The sequence below is a fragment of the Lynx canadensis genome, chromosome D2 (genome assembly GCF_007474595.2).
Source record: "Lynx canadensis isolate LIC74 chromosome D2, mLynCan4.pri.v2, whole genome shotgun sequence".
In the NCBI taxonomy this organism is placed as follows: Eukaryota; Metazoa; Chordata; class Mammalia; order Carnivora; family Felidae; genus Lynx; species Lynx canadensis.
The window spans coordinates 71,037,190-71,046,347 of NC_044313.2; positions in this window are offsets into that span (position 1 = coordinate 71,037,190).

Consider the following 9,158-nt stretch of genomic DNA (forward strand, 5'->3'; position numbering starts at 1 on the left):
CTGATAAAATATACCAGTATTTAGCTCTCTTGCTTTAACCAATGGCCCCTGAAGCAAACCAGTTGTAGGTCAGATTATAAAACAGTAAGCTCATATTGGCATTAAAATTAAGCTGTGTATCTGGGTGCATAAATTAGGAGCTGGCCCACAATGGGGTGCCTGGGCGCTGAAGACAGTGCTGCTGTTGGTTTTCCCCAGTTAGATTGTGCAAAAGTGGACACTCGTGTGGTCCGCCAAAGAGGAAAACACAGACAGGGGAATGCAGGCTTTTTTGTGGCTCCCCCCACCTGTCCTTTGGCCCTGTGCTGCCTGGGAGGACAGATGGGTGAGCAAGATGTCTATGGAGGGTCTTGGGCCATGTGGCCAGAAGTCTACATGAGATGCAGAAACACGGCCCCCTACAATGTAGCCTATCTCGGCCAGGAAACTTTGGTTGCAAAGATCAGAAAACTTCTCAAGCTATCATTCACACTTACCAGTATAAAATATAAAGCTCCCACTGGGCCACAGAGAACAAAACTAGGACCTGAAAGTTTGGAACTGGGACCTCCCCATCTTCCTCCCTGCTCCTTCTCTCTCTCTCTCTCTTTTTCTCTCATACATACACACACACACACACACACACACACACACACACACCTCTTACTTCTTCTCTGGGACCAAATGTTCTTTCTATCATCCTTATTTTTCTTGGATTCTGTCTGTCCACCCACCCATCGATCTGTCTGTCTGTTTGTCCGTCTCTCTCTCTCTCTCTCTCAACTGGCTTTCTTCACTTTCAAAAGTTCAAAATGACCTTTCACTTCAGGTATGCACCAACTCTACCTTTAGTTAACCAACTCCACCATTGTTAACCAACCCTGCCTTTAGTTAACCAACTCCACCATTAGTTAACCAACCCCACCCTTAGTTAACCAACTCTGCCATTAGTTAACCAACCCCACCCTTAGTTAACCAACTCCACCATTAGTTAACCAACCTCACCTTTAGTTAACCAACTCCACCATTAGTTAACCAACTCCACCTTTAGTTAACCAACTCCACCATTAGTTAACCAACCCCACCTTTAGTTAACCAATTCCACCATTAGTTAACCAACCCCACCCTTAATTAACCAACTCTGCCATTAGATAACCAACCCCACCTTTAGTTATCCAACTCCACCATTAGTTAACCAATCCCACCTTTAGTTAACCAACCCCACCCTTAGTTAACCAACTCCACCATTAGTTAGCCAACCCTACCTTTGCTATTCCAATTCTCAGTCACAAAGAGACAAGTCTGGCTGTCACAGACCCACCTAGGAAGCTCCCCTGCCCTACCTGGTTCTGTGATTGCGCCTCATCTCAGCAGTTGGGCACAGATTCTCTGGGAAGGAGACAAGAATGGGAGGAAGACCATTGAGGGCGTGGCAGAGTGTCAAGTCAAAAGGGCACTTGGAACAATACAGCCTCTTCCATAGGGGTCCCCTTGTGACCCTCCTGATGCTTGTCATTCAGCCTCTTCCAAAGAACCGGGAAGGGGGGCTCCCTGCAGCTCATTCCAGTTTGGAGTGACTCTAGCCAGACTGTGGTTCTTTTTGGCCTTGACTCTGAGTCCTGCCTCTCTAGGTCTTCCAGCCCTTCACTCTAGTCTCCCCTCTGGGGTTACCCATGACCATCAACTCCTGGAAGCCTAAGCAGGGGCATATTCCTGAAAGCTACATTTCCACAAATCAGTATGAGGTGGGCTAAGAAGAACACCCCTTCTATACACGCAGATCTTCTACCTCTGCATTCTGACTCTCTGCACCACTTGGTTGGCTGTTGGTTTCGTAGTTGAACTGGAATCCATGAACTCACACATTCATTCGTTCATTCATTCATTCAACAAATATTTATTACATGCCTACTATGTGGTAAGTATTACACCAGGCACTGGGCATACAGTGTGACTGAGGGACACATCTCTGCCCTCATGGAGTTTGTGGTTCAGTAGGGAGATGGTTGTTAGAAAAGCAACATCATTATCGCCATGACGAAAGTGTTGAGGAAGGAAGCACGGGGAGCTTGGAGACGGTAGGATGGGAGACCGGCCCAGCCTGGGTGATTGGGAACGTCTGTCCTTAGGAAGTGACCCTGCAGCTGAAGGACAGTAGTAGCATGAGGGGAAGTCAAAGTGGCATCTCTCCACTTGGCCAGAAGAACAAGGGACTATCACACACTTGGGACAGGCAAGTGACGTGACCTTAGTGTTATTTTTTTTTAGTGTTTATTTATTTATTTTGAGAACGGGGAAGGGGCAGGGAGAGAGGGAGAGAGGATCCCAACCAGAATCCTTGCCGTCAGCACCGAGCCCGATGTGGGGCTCGAACCAATGAACCACAAGATCATGACCTGAGCTGAAATTGGATGCTTAATGGACTGAACCACCCAGGTGCCCCCATAGTGTTATTTTTAAGAAATCACTCTGCTCTGCTGACAGTAAGTCAGGGGGACCAGGAATAGCTGGAAGAGAGCAGATCAGAAGTACTGTGAATCTCCAGACTGGGGGTGGGGGAGGATGGGGAGCAGGGCTGGAAAGAAGTCAAAGAAGTCAATAGACTTTAAAATCTATTTTGAAGGCAGAATCGTGAGGTTTTGTGATGGTTTGGGAGGGAAGGGAAAGAGGTGACTCTCTGTAAGTCATATTTATTGAGAGAAAAAACGTCAACAGTGTACAAGTGTCATAAACTCCGTGCAGGACCCCCTACGTAAGAGATGCTCAGGTGACATCAGGTGGAGATGCCAGGACTCTAAGTGCAGAAAATGCCTCAGCCAAAGCCTGCAGTAATTGTAACCAGAGCGCAGTGGCCAGCCGACATCTGACTGCTCACGAGCCAACTATATTCGGTGGTGACTCTCATAGATCGAAGAATTCTTCTCTCTTTTGTAACTATGGAACCATGACAGTCAAAATGCAAGCACTTGTGCGGTGAATAAAGCATCTTGAATAAATATGTTCATCTTTGGCATTGTTTTGGAATTGAGAACGTCTTACTAGGCTCGGTCTGCATCTTACCCTGACGCTACGATTGTACTCGACTTTCCCTCCTTGCTCACCCCTGTGCTTATTGTCTTGTGTCCTCCTGAAGGAATTCATGGTGGGCTCTCGGGCTTCCTGGGGGAGGATGTGTTGTTCGGTGGCACCTTATAGAAGGACAGGCTCATCATTAGGGCCACGATGCATGCAAGAATTGCTCTGATGATTAGTAGTGACACCTTCAAAAAGAGTTGGTCCAAACCTAGCTGCTCAGAGCTGCAGAGTAGGACGAGGGGTGGTCCCCAGAGCTGTATGCCTGGGGGTCAGCCTGGAGCCATCAGAGGCAGGGCAAAGAGTACACACACAGGGAAGGGCAGAGTGGGGAAGAGTTCAGGCTTTCTGAATTCCAGACCCTTTACCCCATGCCACACCGCACCTCCTGCCATTTCCTCCATGCCCACAGGAGGGGAGGCTCCTAGAACCCCCAGGAGCTGGCCTAACCTGCAAATTCCCATCTGGGGTGGGCCCAGGAATCTGCATTTATAATGAATTATAGTGATTCAATGCAAGGAGCTCTCAGTCTTGTGGTCATCACTGTTTTCCCTGGGGGCGCTAGTCTTGACCTCTGCCAAGTTTTAGATGAGCTGTCAGACTCTGTCCTGTCCCCCTGCTCCCCACCACCAACTCGCCCCATTAATCGATTTGGAGTGAAGGTCCCGGGCCCAGAGAAGCCTCTGACTCATCTTTAGCCAAGCCCTGGCAGGCCTCACTGTGGAACGAGCAGCTTCTCCCATGGCTGGGTCTTTATCCATGCGCACACAGGCTGCAGACCTGGAGCCCTGAGGGCCTTGCTGCAGCTGGACTTCACCAGTGCCAGCATGACCCAGGTGCTTCCAAGGTCATTGGCCAACAAAGGAAGGAGGGGGTTGGACGCGTAGCTACAAGTGGAGGTGGGGTGAGAGGGCCAGTATGTACAGGCCTGGTGGCTTCCTCTTCCAAGACTTCCCTCGAGGGGCCGAGGAAGCTCTGGGATTACTTCTAGCTCTGGGATTGGCCTTGACCGTATCGCAGAAGACAAAAGTGCCTCCTGGTGGGACAGGGGACAGAGAATGAGAGCGGTCAGCTCCCGTTCTGGCTCGGGATTTCCAAGTCTTCCTTCTTCTCTGGAAGCATCGTTCAGATCACGTCTGCAAAGCAGAGGTTCTGCCCACTGAGGTTTCCTTTTCATTGGGAAACGTCACCCAACTTACAGGGCCATGGGCTGATTCACAGCCTGGCTCATATTCAGACGCACATTTCTGGAAATGTGGTACTGTGCTGGCTTCTCCACACCTATCAGCTCCTCTACACCACTCTGGGTATAGAGGAAAGGTCACGTCCAGGCAGAGGGGACGTCGTCGGGCGAAGGCAGGTGGCCATGAAGACCTGTTGGCTCCAAGTGCCATCGGGATTGGTGAATTGACCGCCGTCCTCAGTCTGGCCCCATCTTGCTGTCTCAGAGTCCAGGAACCATTTGGTCTGGGGATGTTGCCTCGCCTTAACAAAACGTCATTGGGCATACAACTGGCATGCCAGTTTTTAATTTTAGAATGAGAAATGTAGCTGTCAGGTGGACCAGATGTTCACATCAGCCTGACTACTAACACTTTCTCTCCCTGTGGACAAGTTATCTGGGAAGCTGAATATGAAAACATTGTTTGGTAAGAACAGAGCTAGAGGAGAATGGACTATATGTAATACAGAACTTAAGGTACTTAGGGTTTGTTTTAATCAGCTATGATAGGAGACACAGGCACGGGCATGACTGCCAAGGAGGAAGAGGTGTTTTATACTCTGGTCCCCAGAAACAGGAGGCACAGAACACCACGCAGGGCACAAAAGGAAGCACCAGGGTTGGCCAGGAGGGAGAGAGAGCAGGGGAAAGTGTGGGCAAGGGACTTTGAGTTCCAGGAAGGAATGTACGAGCAGGGCAGGCAGGCTTGAGATTGGCTAGTTTGAATAATTTCAGGGCTCTGGGGTGTAGGGATTGTCCCCAGTTGTCTGATACCTGGCCCTGGGGTGATCAGGTCAGGGGGACAGTGGCCCTGAGTGTGACCATCTCACACAGGAGGTGGTTGGAGTAGTGGCTCTGGATTAGTGGTTTATGTGAAAGGCACACTCCAAGATGAGTTGTTTGCCATCCTTAGGAATTGGCTAACTCTGGGGAGGACAGTTCCTCCAGGGTTACCAAGGCGCCAGGACGTCAAAGCCTAAGAATATACAATGACAAGACGTGATTAATACAATACGTGATTTATGTATGTGTGTATGCAAATAATTTGAATGTTTAAAGGATTAGCCAACCAGTTTATTCCCCATACATTTGTTAACTGTCTACTATGTATCAGGCCCCACGAACAAGGTACGCATATGGCACCTGGCCCATTGGAGCTCAGGGTTTAGCATCAGTCTCAGAAATAAGGATACACCTGGTTGGTTGATCCTAGACTTACTGTTGGCTAGACAGGCACTACCAACATTTGAACCCATGACTTTCCCTTTCCTGACTTTCTAAGCCTGTCCCACCCACATTCTAAAGGACACTATGGCACACTGATACTCTAGTTAAGTCATAGACCACTCTGTCTGGCTCGGTAGCCTTTCAAGTTCTTGCGAGGGACTTTACATAGCTCAGTTCTGTGCCGATTTCACGATTTGACGGGCACTTTTCCAAGAACCGTCTCCAGACTGACTTCATCATACATTCCAAGATGGAAAAATTGGGGGAGGGATGTTTTTGGATGTCCTCTACGTGATTTCCTGGGTGAAGGTGTCCCCAAAACTTATCAACTCCCACTGTCCTTGGAAACAACCCTCATCACACTCCCCACGTGGGTCTCCGCATGAGCCTTCAAGGGGTTCGGGCAGACTCGTCTTGTGGTTTATACACAGTCCCGAAAGCCTGAAGAGGGGATTGGCATGGAACACAGTGAAACACGTGGGTGATTGTGGCAATTTCCAACTCACAGGTAGGGCTTGCTCTGCAGAGTGGTGTTCAGGTCAGGATTGTGCAGCTCCCAACACAACTTTCAATAGAAACAATGTCGTAAAAAGTCACTGCTCACTCCGTGTCTGTTTCCCCCAGGTTGACTTCCCTTTCCCAAGAAGATCCAGCTGTAGAGATGAGCAGTTTACTGGGGGATTATGCAATTAACTGAGAGATGAAAACCGTGCAGAGTGAAGCAGACAGCACAGAGAGGCCATCAGCACAGAAACATCCAGGACCCCTCCCGGGAAGGCTCCATTCGTGAAGCCAGGAGAGGTGGAAATTGGTCACTGTTGATGAAGTAGGGACGTGAGGGTGTACAGACGGTGCGACGTCCTGTGGGGCCAGACCTAGCCCCAGTAGGCAAGTAGCCTTCACCATTAACGTGGGCATCCGTGCTCTTCATTCCCGCGCCCACCTCTGCTTCCGTAAATGCCAGCTACAGTATCAGTCAGGATGAGTTTCGGCTCCACAGGACACGAAAACCTACCTAAACGTGAACGGGTTTTGGGGTGCCTGGGCGGCTCAGTCAGTTAAGCGTCCGATCTCACGGTTCGTGAGTTCGAGCCCCGAGTCAGGCTCTGTGCTGACCGCTCAGAGCCTGGAGCCTGTTTCAGATTCTGTGTCTCCCTCTCTCTCTGACCCTCCCCCCGTTCATGCTCTCTCTCTGTCTCAAAAATAAATAAACGTTAAAAAAAAAAAAAGTAAAAAAAAAAAAACGTGAATGGGTTTCTCTCTCGTGTAACAGAGCAATTGTAGTGTTCGGCAGAGAGGACAATGGGGTTCCACCGAGGTCACTGGCACCCAGATTCCTTCCGGCTCTTTCCTCTTCCATCCCAGGCGTGAGTCCCTTGCTGTCCCTCCCCAAGGTGGCCACTGTCGTTCCAGCCGCCGGCGGGGCTGTGCTCGGAAGGGAGGCTGGGAAGAAGGCCACCCTTTGACCACATTGTCCAGTCTTTCCACTTACATCTCCCTGGCCCAAATCTAGCCACGTGACCACAACTAAGTGCAAGAGAAATTGGGAGACATTCGGCGGGACGCACTGCCACCAAGTGAAATCAGATCTCCACTCCTGAGGTGGAGAGGGACCACGGTCGATGTGGGCGCCTAACGATTGCTGCCACAGCGGATGTGGAATTATGCACTCTTATGTGAATGTCGCTGGACATTGAGGAGGTAATAACGACTGCCTGGTAGGATTTACCGTGTTTGTGCGGAGTACCGGGCTAAGGGTTTAAAATGCATTCTGTCTTCATTCTCCTAGTAATGCTACAAATGAGGTGATCACTATCCCAGTTGAAAGATGCGGAAACCGAGGCCCAGAGGACACGCCAGTGCATGGCGGAGCCGGGGTTTGAATCCTGCATGTTTTAACCTTTCGGCCGAGAGACCAGCGAAGGTCTGAAAACGTAGCGGCGCCCATCTGTGTGGGACTCGGGGCTCTCCCGGCCCGTGGCGGCAGCCGCGTGGGCTTCCCGTGGCTGAAGCTGGAGTCTCCTTGTCAACACGTCTGATGGGAGCTCGCCCTCCTGCCTCCTGCCGGGTGGGGCTGAGCCGAGAACTCGACTTTCTTCAGGTCTCCTTGCCACCGTGCTGCTCTCATTAGCTCACCAGGTGCCACCTTGTCAATCCCACTTTCCTTTAGCGTCAGCCACTGGTTGCTTCAATTATGTTGTTGTGGTCGTGGGCAGAGAAAAGGCCACTAGCTGCAGCAATGGCACCTGCCAAATTAGGAATGTGTCACTTTGCCAGCCCATGTCAGGGATCCAGGCGAACACGGACAGGAAGTGCGGCTGGAGTGGAGGCCAGGAGGGGGGAGCGTGGGCAGGGAAAGCCGTGTCCACACCGGTGGAAGCACCTACATAGGCACCAGACACCCGGGGACCTCGAAGTGGTGCTGTAGCTGATCTCATCCGACACCAGCCTGGTCAGTGGGCACTATTATTATCCCCACTTTACAGACAGGCGTCCCAGACCCCGGGGATGCAGGCGTTTCCTCAAAGTCACTCAAGTCGAAACACAGAGGAGCTGGGTTCCTTTTTTTATTTTTAATGTTTCTGTTAGAGAGAGAGAGAGAGAGAGCGGGGGAGGGCCAAAGAGAGAGGGAGACACAGAATCCGAAGCAGGCTCCAGACTCTGAGCCATCAGCACAGAACCCACACACCGCGAGATCATGACCGTGAGATCATGACCTGGGCAGAAGTTGGACGCTTAACCGGCTGAGCCACTGAGGTGCCCAGAGCTGGATTCTTTCTCAGATAGGGAGCATCCAAGATGGGGAGGCAAGATCAGGAGTGAGAATAAGGGCCAAGCTAGGGGTCATGGAGAAGCAAACAGTAAAGTTGGAACCAAAAGCCAAGGTCAGAGTCTAAAGCTGGAGGACGGAGGAGGGGTCAGGAATGGTCACCTTCCTTCCTTCCTTCTTCCTGTTTTTATTTATTTATTTTGAGAGAGAATGAGTGTGTGCACTTGAGCAGGGAAGGGGCAGAGAAGGAGAGAGGGAATCCCAAGCAGGCTTCTCACTGTCAGCACAGAGCCTGACACAGGGCCCAATCCCACGAACCGTGAGATCATGGCCTGGGCCGCGTTCAAGAGTGGGACGCTCGACTGACTGAGCCAGCCAGGCACCCCAGAAGGAGGCCTTTTCTAAACTCAGAGGGGGACCTTTCCTAAGTCATGCAAAGATGCTTCCCAGGCCAGCATTAGCTTTGGAAGTAGATATGGGTCAACCAGAGGATGTTGCTTTCCCTAAGGCCTCACCTCTGCCCCCGAGTTCCCATCCTAACACACACACACACACACACACACACACACACACAGACACAAAGTGTCTCCTGGAGGGCACAAATCCAAAACCTAGGTGCGTGTAGGGACTTCATGGGATCTGTGGTGGGTAGGATCCCCGCCCTAAATGCCACCTCGTGAATGGGGCTCTCGGGTCTCAGAGCCTAAGTCATGGCCCTCTGCTGAAACCCCGACCCCTTATCTGCCCTCCTTGTGCTGAATCGCTCTAGTTACTTACGTTTAAGCCTTCCCTTCCCTAGCACGTTCCCAGTCTGCTTGAGCTCTGTCTCCTCCAGCTTAAAAACAGTTTTTAATCATGACAGTTCTGCCAGTGTCGGGGAGGGAGGTC